Genomic DNA, 14868 nt, shown 5'->3' on the forward strand with positions numbered 1-14868 from the left:
CAACAGACACATGCCACCACTGTGGCCACCTGGCTTGAGACCAACGCCCACCTCTCCACCTGCAGACGCGGTATTGCACTGAATGCTGGCTCTGCTCACTTCTATCATGTAAGCTCCCCCTTTCTGTGTGTTAACCTGTGTGTGAGTCTATCGGCTTATTGAGGAGCTCTCTCTTAATAAACCTGGCTTTGTGGAAAGACACAAATGTGTGTGAGTTACTCCTTTGGGGGATGCTCCCTTGCTCACAACACAAGTCACCGAGAGTTTCCCGGGTTCTCGAGAAAGATTTCCCTGGATTGTAAAACTTACAAGAGGTGTTTGAAAAGATTTACATCTCAAAGAAACAGAAGAAGAATTTACAATTATGGTTTTCTAAAGCAAATACTCTACAAAAAGGAAGCTGAGGAACCGAAAGTTGGGAAGGAGCCTTAGTTTAGTAGGGAAGAAGCCTTAGTTTAGTCAGGATAAGGAGAACATTAAAGCCATCTTTGTCAGTGGCCTTCGACTGCACAAAAGCTGTTGTTCGTTACTGACCCTGTTAATTATTTGGTGATAAAAATGTTTTAAGCCTTTACACCTAACAAGATAGTTCAGAGTTTTTTAAAAATAATTTTATATATATCTCACTAGACTTTATTTACCTGTTTAAGAAAGAAATTAGTTGAGGACTTGGAGTTGATGTAGTATAATTTTCCTTATCTAAAATAAAATGAGAAATGGGCTCCTGATAAGCATTTTAATGCAGAACAACTCATTTTTCAATAACAGACTACTGATGTACAGCAGGAGATACCTACATTTCTAAAATTGTTATGTTTTTTAGAAACTCTTAGATCATAGGTACAAATTTCCTTTAAAGAATAACCTCTCCACTAACTAAGGGTTACTTTGTACCCACATTCTGAATCCCAGAACAAGGTCCTGTTTAACGAGCTTTCTCCCTGCGTTCCCTTGTCTATGCCCACTCTCATCAAGCTCCAGGACAGATGGGCCATCAGTTCAAAGACCAACAGCAGGACCATCCCCACTGGCATGCTTCCTAGAAAGTTACCAAGTGAATAACGAACATCTGTTCTCAAATGTACAACCCAGTTCCAAGAAGGAGACAGCTGCTAGCCACACGCCCTCTGACCCAAGGCAAAGATTTTAAACTGCTGATGGGAGCCAAGAATTAAAAAATAAAAACAAAGAAACCAAAACACAACAGAATAGAAAATAACAACGCATTGCATGCTGTGAGGGTAAGTACCGATACAGGTATGCGTTCACAGGCATGTGTGTGTGTGTGTGTGTGTGTGTGTGTGTGTGTGTGTGTGTCCTGGGTCACAATGTAAAGTGTATGCCTCTGAGAACTGTTCTAGGAAATCTGCAAGAGTTACTTGAAGAGAAGCGGGGGAAAGTCAGTTAATACTTTACGTTATACATAACAACAGACCAGGCTTCAAGATCTAGTCCCATCCCCTCAATTAACCTACTAACTGATATCTCTGGTACTCCAAATCACTCCAGGAGTTTTTGGCTGCCTCACGTTTGGTACTTGAAACTCAAGCTCATTACATTACCACTCTCTTCCAGTTTCTCTCACCTCCTGACAAGCGGCCTCTTTCACTCACTCCCAGCTGGCCTGTAAGGAATGAAGTGAGCAGCCCTGGCTGGTGCGGCTCAGTGGATTGAGTGCTGGCCTGCAGAACAAGGGTCAATGGTTTGATTCCCAATCAGAGCACATGCCTGGGTTGCAGTCCAGGTCCCCAGTTGGGGGTGTGCAAGAGGCAACCACACATTGATGTTTCTCTCCCTCTCTTTCTTCCTCCTTTCCCCTTTCTCTAAAAAAAAAAAAGAATAAAATCTTTTTTTTTTTTTTTTTTTTTTTTTTTTTTTTTTTTTTTAAGATTTTATTTATTTATTTTTAGAGAGGGAATGGAAGGAGAGAGAGAGAGAGAGAGAGAGAGAGAGAGAGAGAGAGAGAGAGAGAAACATCAATGTGCGGTTGCTGGGGGTTATGGCCTGCAACCCAGGAATGTACCCTTGCTGGGAATTGAACCTGGGACACTTTGGTTCCCAGCCCGCACTCAATCCACTGAGCTATGCCAGCCAGGGCTGAATAAAATCTTTTTAAAAAAAAGGAATAAAGTGAGCAGATAAAAATAAAGAAAAATCATATCACTCTTGTTTCTGTAAGTAGATAGGTGTAGACAAATAAAAATAATCTCAAGGGATAAGAGAAGGCATTATAATTTCAAAGGATTAAGAGAACATCTTAAACCAAGCTCCATCATTTTTACAAATGAGAAAAAGTTATTGCCATTGATATTATGTGATTTACTTGAGCTCACACAGCAATTTAGTGATAGATTTAGAGCAAGAAACTTGGTCTTCATATTTTCAGACAAGGATTCTCTCTGCTAACCCTATGCCCTTGACAGAGAGGTGTGTGAATAGTACCGCGGTATGGATATGTTTTCACTAAATTTTCCTCAAGAGTCTGCACACTGAGTTGTCTGGAATATAGCAGGCAGATAGTGAGTGTAGCTGGTATGTCAGCTCCATTCTTTCTCAATTTACTTGGAGTCAAAGCATTTTTAAAGAAGAGGCAGAGTCCAGTTTGACACCACTAATCATATATCAGTTGCCTGAGTGGGGCTGGGAGATGGTGACTCCATGGTGTTCTGAGCAGTGTTTCCATATCTGTGGCCCACTGACCCCTGATGGAGAATGCATCTGTGGTTTATGAAAACACTCAACTAGAAAAAAGTGGTTGAAACTTATAAATTTTCTGTCAATTACACCTCCATAAGGCTGAAGTACAAGAAGAAGGAGGTAGAGGAGGAAGAGGAGAGGGAGGAAGAGGAGAAAGAGAAGGAGCAGGTATTGTCTTAAATTCCAAGACAAAATTCTACAAGGTGAAAGGCCTAGTGAAAGTCTGAAGAAAGTTCTATTTTTCTTTTTTTATGGTGAGAACATTTAAGTCCTACTCTCTTAACAAATTTCAATGATAAAGTACAAAGTTATCAACTATAGTCACCATGTTTTACTTTACATCCTCAGAACTTATTAATCTTATATTTGAAAGTTTGTACCCTTTTACCAGCCTCTCTATTTTCCTCACTCCCCAGCCCCTAGCAAGCACTTTTCTGTTCTGTTTCTACCAGATTGACTTTCTTTTTTTTTTAAGATTTCACATGTAAGTGATACCACACAGAATTTGTCTTTGCCTGGCTTATTGCACTTAGCATAATGCCTTTAAGTTTCATTTATGTGTGATGCAAATGGTAAGATTTCCTTTTCTCTCCTGGCTGAATAATATTCCATTGTATGTATATATCACATCTTCTCTCACCCATTCATCTGTTGATGGATATGTACTCAGGTTCTTTTCATATCTTGGCTATTGTGAATAATGCTGCAGTGAACAGGGGGTGCAGATTCTTTTCTAGTTAGTGTTTTGTTTCCTTCAGACAAGTACCCAGGAGTAGGATTGCTAGACCATAATTTCTTGAGGATCCTCCATACTTTTTCATAGTGGCTACACGAACTGACATTCCCACTAGCTGCGCACAAGAGTTCTCCTTTTGCCACATCCTCACAATGCATTATCTCTTGTTCTCTTTTTTTGTTGTTGTTATTCTATTATAGCTGTCCCAATTTTTCCCCCTTTGCCCTCCTCCACCCAGCCCACTCTCCGCTCCCACAGTCAGTCCCCACATCATTGTCCATGTCTGTGGGTCGTTCATTCATGTTCTTTGACTGCTCCCTTCCCCTTTTCTCCACCCTTCTCCTCTCCCCTCTGGCCGCTGTCAGTCTGTTCCATGTTTCCATGTTTCAGGTTCCATTTTGCTTATAAGTTTATTTTGTTCATTAGATTCCTCTAATAAGTGAGATCATATATATGATATTTGTCTTTCACTGACTGGTTTGTTTCACTTAGCATAATATTCTCCAGTTCCATCCATGCTGTCGCAAAAGGTAGGAGTTCCTGCTTTCTTTCTGCTTTGTAGTATTCCACTGTGTAAGTGTACCACAGTTTCTTGACTCACTCATCTACTGATGGGCATTTAGGCTGTTTCCAGCACTTGGCAATTGTATATAGCACTGCTATGAACATAGGGGTGCATAGGTTCTTTTGAATTGGTGTTTTGGGATTCTTAGGGAATATTCCCAGCAGCAGAATTGCTGGGTCAAAAGGAAGTTCCATTTTTAATTTTTTGAAGAAATCCGTACTGTTTTCCACAGTGGCCACTCCAGTCTGCATTCCTACCAACAGTGCACTAGGGTTCCCTTTTTTCCACATCCTCGCCAGTACTTGTTGTTTGTTGATTTGTTGATTTTTTTAATGATGGCTATTCTGATCAGTGTGAGGTGGTATCTCATGTTGGTTTTAATTTTCATCTCTCTGATGGCTAGTGATGCTGAGCATGTTTTTACATGTCTCTGGGCCATCTGTATGTCCTTGGAGAAGTATCTAATCAGATCCTTTGTCCATTTTTTTAATTAGATTATTTGTCTTCCTGGTGTTGGCTCATATGATTTCTTTATGTATTTAGGAGACTAAACCCTTTCTGGAGTTACTATTGGCAAATTTGTTTTCCCATACAATTGGTTCCATTTTCATTTTGACGATGGTTTCTATAGCCTAGCAGAAGCTTTCTAATTTGATATAGTCCTATTTGTTTATTTTTTTCCTTTATTTCCCTTGCCCTTTGAGATATATTGGCAAAAAATATTGTTACATGGGATATCTGAAATTTTACTGCCTGTGTTTTCTGCTAGGGTTTTTATATCATGACTTATGTTTCACTCTTTTATCCATTTTGAATTTATTCTGGTGTATAGTGTAAGTTGGTGGTTTGTCTTCATGATAATAGCCATCCTAACAGATGTGAGGTAATATCTCATTGTGGTTTTGATTTGCATTTCCCTGATGATTAGTGGTGTTGAGTGCTTTTCAATGTACCTGTTGGCCATATTCATGACTTCTTTGTAAAAATGTCTATTCAGATTTCTGCCCATATTAAAATCAGATTGTCTGGTGTGGCTCAGTGGGTTGAGTGTCAACCTGCAAACCAAAGGGTCGCTGGTTCAAATCCCAGTCAGGGCACATCTGTGGGTCGCAGGCCAAGTCCCCAGTGGGGGTTCTGCAAGAGGCAACCACACATTGATGCTTCTCTGCCTCTCTTTCTCTCTCCTTCCCCCTCTCTCTAAAAATAAATAAATATTTTTAAAAAGATTAAAAAATAAAATAAAATCAGATTGTCTGGTTTTTGTTATTGAGTTTTATGATTTCTCTATATGATTGTCAGATACATGATTTGCAAATATTTTCTTCCCTTTAGTAGGCTGCCTTTTTATTTTATTGAAGGTTTCCTTGGCTGTAAGGAGCTTTTTAGTGTAAAGTATTCAGCTTGTTTATTTTTGCTTTTGTTGCCTTTATTTTTGGTGTCACATCTAAAACATTATCTCTAAGAGTGATGTCAGGAGCTTACCTCCTATGTTTTCTTCTAGGAGTTTTATGGTTTCAGGTTTTATTATCATCTTTGATTCATTGTGAATCAGTTCTTGTGCATGGTTTCATTCTTTTGCAAGTTTTTCCAGCACAATTTATGGAGACATTGGCCTCTCCACATTGTATAATTTTGGCTCCTTTGTCATAAATTAATTGACCATGTGAAAGAAAAATGGCAAAATAGAGTTAGTATTATCAAGAGGGCAATTTAAAATGTAGCTGGGAGGCCTCCAGGAAGCTGAGCTAAGACACCCCCTCCTAGTGAAACTGAACTTTTGAACTGAGCTAAACCAAACAATACATCATGACACAGTGTCTGGAACTAGCTCTGTATCACTGAACTCTGTTAAAAATTTTAATTTTTTACCTAGCAATAGATGTAAACAAGTAATCATTTATAGCATAATGTAAGTCAACCTGCCAACACCAGTCACAACTCTTTCAAAGCAACATGTATTATCCCTCTGGAAGCCGCCCCCCCTCCCTTTTTCTCTGACCCTCTTTATAAACTCTGACCCTTTCTTTCTCCCTCAAAACACAGTTGGGTTTCTACCTAGATTTGTGTCTCACAGGTTTGCCATTCTTAAAAAGACTCCCAAATAAAGCTTTTGCTTGGTTTCAGTTCCTGGTCGAAATTGGTTGACAACCATATATTCATGGATTTATTTCTGGGCTCTCAATTCTGTTCCACTCATATGTGTCTGTATTTATGTCAGTGCCATGCTGTTAGCTTACTGTAGCTTTGTAATATAGTCTGAAATCAAGGAGCATGATGTCTTTGCCTTTCTTCTGTTTCTCAAGACTGCTTTGGCTACTTGGGGGTCTTTTGTGGTTTGATTATTGGTTCTATTTCTGTGAAAAATGCCACTGGAAAATTAACTTTTAATTTTTAAAACCTATCTGCACACTGACTAGTATGGTTCAGGAGATTGAGTGCCAGCTCGTGAACTGAAAGGTCACTGATTTGATTCCCAGTCATGGCACATGCTTAGGTTGCAGGCCAGGTCCCTAGTTGGGGGTGTGTGAGAGGCAACTGATTGATGTATCTCTTACACATCAGTGTTTCTCTCCCTCTCTTTCTTCCTCCCTTCTAAAAATAAAGAAATAAAGTCTTAAAAAAGAAAAACCTGACTGCTTAGGCTTTCGTGGGTAAGTGCTTCTGGCTAACTTAATTGCTCATTTGTAAAGGAAAGAGCTTATGGTGACTTCTTGAGTGAACAAGAATAGAAGTGTTAAAATAAAATATAAATGGAAACCAAATTTGGAAATTCCCTGAATAGCAGAACCAGCTAAGCCATGTAACTGAAACCTAATATAGCTTATTCTGCAATAGAAGCAAAACTTAACTAGGGCTGTTTCTTATAAATGCCCCTGGAAATCATTGAAAAAATATAAATTGTTTTCCAAAAATGGCATAAGAGGACCACTTTTAATCAGTTCCCTCTCATTTGGAAAAACCCCAATGTTATAATCAATCATTATAAAGATTAAATAGCTTCCATGTTTTTACTATATAAATTGTCCTATAACAACATGCCTCTGAGCTTCATAATACTATTGATTTGAAGATTTGAAGACTTGCATGTAGGTGAGCTATTCATCTATACACAATAAACACTTATAATTACAAGTATATTGATTTTTTAAATTTTTAACAGTTTCTGAACTTTGGGAGGGGCCACCTCTCAATTTTGCATTAGATTGGCCATAAGAATTGAAATCTGGATTCTGTCTAGTTACACTGTACAAAACATTCATTATAAAGAGAAATTTATAAAAACTTTGATTTGGATCAAGAGAAAGGAATGGTAGAAATGATGTGTATTGCTTATTTAAAATAAATTAATATATATTACTAATAATGTATTATTTTTTCAATTAATTCAATTTAAAAATGGATAGGTCTGAAATAGACATTGTTTCCTAAGAGGACATACAAATGGCCAACAGGTACACAAGAAGGTGCTCAACCTCACTAATCAGCAGGGAAATGCAAATTAAAATCATTTTGCAATATATGCAAATACCAAATCATTATGCTGCATATCTGAATCTAATAAAATGTTTTATGTCAATTATATCTCCATTTTTTTAAAAAGTTAATTTTGAACCATGTGATGCTGAAGCAGAAATCCTCTCATGCAAGCTGAGCATCTCATCCCACCTACATTTTAGGATGAAACCCTTAATGAATGAGCCTGAATGAGAACTTCAGTTGTCTCATTCCAGGGACTTCAGTCACTGATTCACCAAATATTTATTAAGCACCAACTTTGTGGCAGACACAACTCAGTGCTAGGTAGACAAAGGGAACAAGACAGATATGGTCCTAGCTGTTGCCAACCTCACAGTCCAGGGAGAAACAGCCCACAAAAACCGAACAAGGAAAATATGTCATAACAAGTAACATTTAACGCTTTTATTTGAAAAACCATGGGGTGATTTGAGAGAGAATTAAGAGGAGGAGGACTGTCTAAAACAGGTTGGATGGGTAAGAAAGGTCTTGTACAAGATGGGACATTTCAGTTAAAAATTTGAGGATGCACCCTGTCTGGCGTAGCTCAGTGGATTGAGCATGGGCTGTGAATGAAAATGTCGCAGGTTCGATTCCCAGTCAGGGTACATGCCTGGGTTGCAGGCCATGACCCTCAGCAACCACACATTGATGTTTCTCTCTCTCTCTCTTTCTCCCTCCCTTACCTCTCTAAAAATAAATAAATAAAATCTTAAAAAAAAAATTCGAGGATGCAAAAGAGCCTGCTGTAGGTAGCTGAGGAAGACAGGGAAGAGCATGTGAACTCTGAGATAGGAAAGAACCTGTATGTTCCAGGACTGGAGATGTTACCAGACAGGGGGCCTGGACTGAGTGGGTCTGCCTCGGGTCAGTTGCAGTGTGTGAGTTCTTGTCTATTTGTAGGAAAGATTTCACAACACGAATCCAGGTGACTATGAAGATCCATTTATTAAGACTGGGGGCAGTGAAACAAGAAGTAACAGGAGAGCCTAGCTGGACTGCTTTAGCTCACTGGAAAGTCAGAGAAAAGGGGACTTTCGGGACAGGTTTGGGGGATCAGGCTGGGGATCAGTTGCCCATGGCCTTAGAGTCTGGAAGACGTGTGCCTGTGAAGAAAGCAGTTGGGGGGAAGAAGGGAAAGACATGGCGCTGGCTGCTCCCCAGAGGGAGAGCGCACACTGGGTCCTTTGTCTTGAGGCTTTTATCTCTTTCCTGCAGATGGGAACCTTAGGGGAGGGTTTCAGCAGAATATTCATCAGCTTTCCAGGTGCATTTTAATATGCTGATATGTGAAGCATAGGTGGGGTTTGGGAATATTCTTTGGCCTGCTATACTGTTTTACTTTTATCTTGAGTCCATCTGGTTTTTAATGGGTTTTTTGTTGTTGTTGTTGTTGTTGTTGTTGTTGTTGTTGTTATTTGTTCCTGACTTCACCTGTCCTCGGGTTTAGCTGGCACAAATGCCATTAATTGGGTCTCTGTTCTCTGTTTCCCAGATTTAAGCTGTGTATTCTTTGGTCAGGGAGGAGAGGTATGAACGATTCACTCCCAAGTGTCCTTGGTTAGGAAAGATAAGTTCTTGAGATTCACTAGCTGCTGTAAATTGCTCAAACTGTTGGGCCCTGGTCAGTTTTATTATTTCAGTTTCCCCATCCCACTTGCCTAGGAATTTTCCTAGCTTCTTACTATCCTGTGACAGAGAGAAGGCCTATATACTTATAGCTTGATGAGTAAAGAGTACAGCTTGCTTTGTTTTTAGTTGTCAGTCCTCTTGCTGAAAGGAAGGAGTATGTTGCAGTTCATTAAGTAAAACAAATGAGAGCCCAACTTCTCTGATCAAAAAGTTGGGCAGAACACCACCTAAATGAATGCCTTAGCATGTAAAATGCTCTGAACTGTGCCTGGCCCCTAGTAAGTGACATATGTTGGCTTAAAAAAAGCAAGGATATAAAGCCTTGTTCCTGTTTCCCTAACCTTCCACATGTCCCTTTAGGGACTCAGAGAAATGCTTAGGGTTCCAAGGAAGAGAGCTTGATTATTATTGCACTAACGCTTCTGCCTCACAGAGGAACTGTGACGTTTATAAAATCAACTTAATTATGAACAGTCTTTCTGGAGGGGACTTCATTAGTTAGGAATCCTGATTAAAAGTTATAAATGGGTCTTGATTCATGGATATCTTTAACAAAATATAATGCTAAGAGAGGTGAGCAATGTGAAGTCTCAGACAAGGCACAATTGATGGGGTAAAGGAAGCAGAAAAGGAGGGCAGCCAAGAAAAGATGGACAGATGGCAGCCTGTGGTCTGCTCCAGTGTGTCTCAAACATACTGCGACTTTCAGGCGAGAATTGCCTGAAACACTTGTCAGAACAGCCCCAGAACTTCTGGGTTAGCAGATCTCAGGTGGGTCTTGAGAATTTGAACTTCTAACAATTTTCTTGACGCTGCACTTTGAGGACCTTTGGTGTAGATCCTGGACAAGGGCAGGAGGCAGTTTGGGGGTTGGTGATGGGACTAGTTCAAAGTGCAAGTCATGCCCAAGTATGAGGCACTCTTTGGCAGAGTTAATCATCTCTAATAGAGGTAGGTGAGGGTTGGCTACTTGCTGCCCACCCCTGCCGCAGTGCTCCCCACCCTGCCCTCCACTGGATTACAGTGAAGACAAGCCTGCAGTCAGCAGACATTTGTTTATAAAGATACAAAACAGTTCAGAAACCCTGCTCTGTAAGTCTGATGAGAGAACTGTTATGTTTCTTTAGGTGCTCAGAGTGGCACCTAGCCTAACAAGTTAATTTAGTTAATTAGGACAAGTGTTAGCCTCAGGGATCCCAAATCCTCTGAACTGATGGCTGGAAGCAGGGTGTTTAGGGATCAAGATCTGGATCCCCTCCCTAGGGCTCTAGGCTTCCAGAACTCTGAATCCCTGCACCTTGTTAATGCAATAATGAAGATATTTTGAAAATATTTCAGCCCATCCATATTCCTTGAATATCATTAATTGCATTCATTTGAAAAATTCTAATATTCATTGTGATCATTTGTAAAGCTTCTGGCATTTCAGAAATAAAGATAGCTCACACTTTGTAGTGGCCACTTCTGGATTATGGCCCCCAGGGTCAGAATGCCAAATAAATCCCCTTTGCACATTCCTGTAAACCTACTTGATAGCATACTGTTTATGCTAATGTATTTGAATGGCAATTACTTTGTAAAAGTCACAAGATACAGTAAAATTTCAAAAGTGAAAAAGATTTTAAAGAAAACAGGAAAGACTAATTTTCACAGATTCACTAGACAGTGGGACGTACTCTGATTTAACTTCGCATGTTGTCGAGGCCTAAGGATGACCCAGAAAAGACAATCTCTTGAAATTCTTTAAGTTCATACTGCAATAGTTCCTACTCCTGCTCTCCCTCCCTCTGTTCCTCATCCTCCCTGTCCCTCCCTTGTAAGACACCCTTTTAATAACTTGTGATGTAATGTGCTTGTCCATGCTATCTGCAGTGCTTTATCCCGAGCCAGATAGATGAGGGCCAGTGAGGCAGAGCCCCAGAGCATAAACCTGTGAGCAGGGAGTGTTACCATGTATTAATATTATCTTCCAAACAGTCAAGTTATGAGATTAAAAGATGCCAAGAATAACGATAGTTCTATAATTTTAGAAATATTTGTTTACTGACCTGCCAACTGGTTTTATTATTTTTGTAGATCTATAAAATAAGTTAATTACAAAATATTTTTGCAAGAATATTTTTTCTAAGGAAAAAAAGACATATGTGCATGTATTAAAGCAAAACCTAAGCCTTGGATGGTGTGGCTCAGTAGATTGAGCGCCAGCCTTCGAACCAAAGGGTCACTGGTTGGACTCCCAGTCAGGCCACATCCTGGGTTGTGGGCCAGGTCCCCAATAGGGGGTATTCAAGAGGCAACCACACACTGATGTTTCTCTCCCTCTCTTTCTCCTTTCCTTCCCCTCTGTAAAAATAAATAAATAAAATCTCTTTTTGTAAAGCAAAACTTAAAACATTTAAGTGGATTATACAAATATTAAAAAATACATTAGCAAAATAATTATTTTAGATATATATTCATATACCTACTCAGTTACTTTTCTTCAGCTTTACTGAGGTATAATTAAAAAAAATAAAATAGTATTTATACTTTATATATAAATAGTATGTACACTTTATATTTAAAGTGTACAATGTGATGATTTGATATATGTATGCTTTCTGAAATAATTACCACAATCAGGTTAATTAACATATGCATCACCTCACACAGTCTCCCCCACCTTTTGTGTGTGTGGTGAGAACATGTCAGGTCTACTCTCAGTAAATTTAAAGCACACAACAAATTATTTAGTATCATCACCATGCTGTCACTGTCCCCAGAGCTTATTCATCTTAAAACCGAAGCTTTACACTCTTTGACCAGCATCTCCACATCTCCCTTATTCCCTTAGACCCACCCACCTTCCCCTGGTCCCAGTAACCATAATTTTACTTTGTTTCTATGAGTTCAACGTTGTTGTTGTTATTGTTGTTGTTGTTGTTGTTAAGATTCCACATATAAGTGAGATCATGCAGTATTTGTCTATCTCTCACTAATTTCACTTAGCACATTGTCCTCTAGATTCATTCATATTCTTGCAACTAGCAGGATTTTCTTCTTTCCTCTGACTAACACACACACACACACACACACACACACACATCCTCTTTATCCATTCATCTGTGGACGAGCACTTATGTTGTTTCTGTACCGTGGCTACTGTGAATAATGCTGCAGTGAACACAGGAGCACGGACATCTCTCGGAGATACTGATTTTGCTTCCTTCAGATATGTACCCAGAAGTGGGATTGCTGGATCAGAGAAATTTTATTTTTAATTTTGTGAGAAACCTCCATAGTGTTTTCCACAGTCTTCACCAATATACATTGCCACCAACATTATCTGTTGTCTTTTTTATCATAGCCACCTTAACAGGCATGAATAATATTGCATTGAGGTTTTTATGTGCATTTCCTGATAATTAGAGATGTTGAACGTCTTTTCCTGTATGTGTGGGCCATTTGTATGTCTTCTTTAAAAAATGTCTATGTAGATCCTCATCAGTTTCTTAACTTTGTCTGAGTCAATATCATAGCACTGGCATTTTTTAGGGAAAAAAACTTTTTTGGAATAACATTATTTTTTTTAAAGATTTTATTTATTTTTATTTTTAGAGAGGGAAGGAAGGGGTAGAGAGAGAGAGAGAGAGAGAGGGAGAGAGAGAGAGAGAGAGAGGGAGAGAAACATCAATGTGCGGTTGCTGGGGGTTATGGCCTGCAACCCAGGAATGTACTCTGGCTGGGAATCAAACCTGGGACACTTTGGTTCCCAGCCCGCGCTCAATCCACTGAGCTACGCCAGCTAGGGTGGAATAACATTATTTTTTAAAGCTTTTTAATAAAATAGCCTGCAATCTTCAAAGTTGTATATCAGCTTTAATAAATTTAAAAAGGCTGATATTTTTGACTCCTCTTTCTAGACTGGGTGCTGAGGTACCTGGTAAATACCAAGCCAATTACTTTCAATTCCAATTGTTTTTCATATTAAAATATATTAAATTCTCAAGTCCTAAATTTCTCAAAGTCCCTGTCTGTTTGCCCCTATTTAGACTACCTCTCTGAGGCCAATACTTTTACTGAGCAAAACATGTCAAATAAGTTATTTCTGTTTATGATTAATTTGTTTCCATTTTTATTGTATCCACAAATTTGGATGTTGCAAAACCATAGGCCTTCTCAACTCCATTCCATTTGGTACAGAATAAAAATTTATCCAATTAAAGACAAAGCCCCAATTAAAGACAATTCTTAGAAGTCAAGGCATTTTAAATCAAAATATAGAATTTCAAAATTAAACCTATTTCAGCTGTCACTCTTAAAATCTGTCAGCTTTTTGTTGTTTTTATAGGAATAAATTCCAGTGTCTTCTTATTTGCAGTTTTATATTCAATAATTACAATTTGCTAAAAAGCTTCAAAAGCTGAATTTCTTTTTTGGAACTTCACTTTTTAAATATTTGGATTAAAGTTTTTTTGTCTCATTTTAAACACAAAACACTTGAAAATAACCCCATAACCAAAAGGTTCACTGTCTTTATAGGACACTTGAGTTGACTTTAAAGAGTTTTTGTGAAACTCAGATATTTAAATTTTTAATTAATAATAGTTCTTATTTGAATTCAAAGATGTTTCACCAAAATTTTGTGCCTTAACTAATCTGTGTGTATAAAAATTTTATAAATTTTTACATTTTTAGCTTCTATTGTCACTGGTAGATTATTGTGGTTTTAAAAACAATTATGGCCCTGGCTGATGTGGCTCAGTGGATTGAGTACTGGCCTGTGAACTGAAAGGTCACCAATTCAATTCCCAGTTAGGGCACATGCCTGGATTGCAGGTCAGTTCCCCAGCTGGGGGTGTGTAAGAGGCAACCAATCAATTTTCTCTCACACGTTGATGTATCTCACCCTCTCTTTCTCCCTTCTTTCCCTTGTCTGTAAAAATAAATTAATAAAATCTTTTTAAAAATAAAAATAAAAACAATTATGAATTATGCATGCACCTCAACCAATTCTAAGAACATTTCTGATCCATGGGTTTCTTAATTTAATAAGAATATTGTTTTACCATAAAGCTGTACTGCCTCAAAGTTTATATTTCTATTATCAGCAAAAAACAAATTATTTTACTTCAATGCTAAATTTTTAAACTAAAACTAAAATTCACAATACAATTAGATATTTCACCTTTGACAGAATTAGCTTCTAAAACTGTACCTTGGTTCCATGAATTGGATGAAAAAAAAATCACACTATTATTGGAATGAACTTAAATGTTCAATGACACCAACATAATGAACATTATTGAACTGGCTGTGAAGTTCTCTTTCTGCTAAGACAGCCAACACAGTAATGATAGCACTGTATCTTTCACATGTGCACAAGAAAACTTAGATTTGGAAGTAAGCAAAATTAATCTAGAAGAGTCATCATTTGATGTAACTGAGAAGTCATACTTCACAGACTGATAAGTAAATAAACCTCTTCGTGTGTCCTCTTCAGGCACAGTCCTCTTAAAAGAACTAGTAACTAACGCCAGAAGTAGATGGTGATTTTTCTTCAGCAAATTTGGGTCTTCTACGTTTCATGTAGTCTGTGGTATTACTGTAGCCACCACTGGCTATAGTAAATATTGATAAATATTTTGTGCAATTTATACATTCATCATTAACTTTCTTTGGATTTATATGCATGTATATAAACAATATATAATAAAACCACTAAAGCAATAGTGACCAGACT

The sequence above is a fragment of the Phyllostomus discolor genome, chromosome 2 (genome assembly GCF_004126475.2).
Source record: "Phyllostomus discolor isolate MPI-MPIP mPhyDis1 chromosome 2, mPhyDis1.pri.v3, whole genome shotgun sequence".
NCBI lineage: Eukaryota > Metazoa > Chordata > Mammalia > Chiroptera > Phyllostomidae > Phyllostomus > Phyllostomus discolor.